At 40.5% G+C, this 1,764-nt stretch overlaps 1 protein-coding gene across 2 annotated transcripts in view; it reads left to right on the forward strand.

The window, feature by feature from the left end:
- Nucleotides 1–1,764, forward strand: part of Exd2 (exonuclease 3'-5' domain containing 2) — a 40,896-nt gene that overhangs the window by 9,054 nt on the left and 30,078 nt on the right. The gene's annotated exons all lie outside the window — the stretch shown is intronic.

Genomic DNA, 1,764 nt, shown 5'->3' on the forward strand with positions numbered 1-1,764 from the left:
TCTTTGAAAGGTTTGAAGAATACCTATCTAACTGAAATATCTCAGTACATCCAGAAAACCTAACTAACATGACTACAAGCTTGACTATTATAGATGATTATCTATATACTTTTTTTAAAAAAAAAAAGACTTATTTATTTATTAAGTATACAGTGTACTGCTGGCAAGGAAGGCACCAGGTCTCATTACAAATGGTTGTGAGCCACCATGTGGTTGCTGGGAATTGAACTCGGGACCTGTGGAAGAGCAGCCAGTGCTCTTACCCTCTGAACCATCTCTCCAGCCTATCAAAAAAGGTTTTTAAAAAGTTTGGTTTACATTGAATTCATGTTTTTAGAAAACAGCTACTGAAGTTTGGATGTGGCCTCTCCCAAAGTTTCACGTGATGAAAGAGTAAACCCCAGTGTAGCACTATTGGGAGATGGTGTGCCCTGTGGAAGATGGGGTCTTAGAGGAGTCCTTAGGTCATTTGGGATTTGGAAAGGTAATCTGGGGGATCCCAGCTCCTTTATGTAATTGGTATTTTTCCTTTTTGCTCTTAATACTTTTGGGGAGACCACCACCCAGATCCCAAATAAATACACACAGAGGCTTATTCTTTCTTATGAATGCCCAGCCTTAGCTTGGTTTATTTCTAGTCAGATTTTCTTAACTTAAATTATCCCATCTAGCTGGGCGTTGGTGGTGCATGCCTTTAATTTCAGCACTCAGGAGGCAGAGGTAGGTGGATCTTTTAGGCGGATCTCTGTGAATTGAAGGCCAGCCTGGTGTACAAGAGCTAGTTCCAGGACAGCTAGGGCTGTTACACAGAGAAACCCTGTCTCAAAATAAAAACCAATCAACCAACCAACCAACCAAACAAACAAACAAAACAAAGCAAAATTATCCCATCTATCTTTTGCCTCTGGGCTTTTATCTTTTTCTATTCTATATACCTTTCTTTACTTCTTACTGTATAGCTTGCTGTGTAGCTGGGTGGCTGGCCCATGATGTCTTCCTCTCCTTTTTCTCACTCCTCACTGATCCTCTCTTCCTAGATTTCTCCTCTTATTTATTCTCTCTGCCTGCAAGCCCTGCCTATCCATTTTCATGCCTAGATATTGGTCAGCTCTTTGTTAGACCAATCAGGTATTTTAGGCAGGCTAAGTAACACAGCTTCATAGAGTTAAACAAATGCAACATAAAAGAAGGCAACACACCTTTGCATCATTAAACAAATGTTTCACAACATAAACAAATATAACACATCTTAAAATAATATTCCACAACACCCTTAGCAACTATGTATGTGTGTGTATGTATGTATTGAGACAGAATCTCTCTCTATAAATCAAGCTGGTCTGGAATTTGGTAGGTAACTCAGGCTAGCTTCAAACTTGCTGTTCTGTCTCATTCTTAATATTTCTGGGATAACAGGTGTGTGCTGTCATGCCCAGCTTCTATTTTTCCTGTCCTTCGTTCGAGTTTTATTTTGATTCCAGCCACTGGTCTTCCCCAGAAGCTCTACATGTTTTCTGTGTTAGAAGCACATGGACTCTGTATATCGCTTCCATGGTGATGCTACTTTAACAGAGTTCCCCAATTCTGAACCAGTCTTAATTTAGGTCCTTGGCTCTGGATTTTCTTTTTAATGAGAATGGTATGAACTTGGGCCCTGCATCTGTCATAATTACAAACTTAAGGAGTATCTGTCCTCTCCTTAGGGATGGATTCCTTCCTTCCTTCCTTCCTTCCTTCCTTCCTTCCTCCCTCCCTCCCTCCCTT

The sequence above is a fragment of the Microtus ochrogaster genome, chromosome 1, assembly GCF_000317375.1.
Source record: "Microtus ochrogaster isolate Prairie Vole_2 chromosome 1, MicOch1.0, whole genome shotgun sequence".
NCBI classification, from domain to species: Eukaryota; Metazoa; Chordata; class Mammalia; order Rodentia; family Cricetidae; genus Microtus; species Microtus ochrogaster.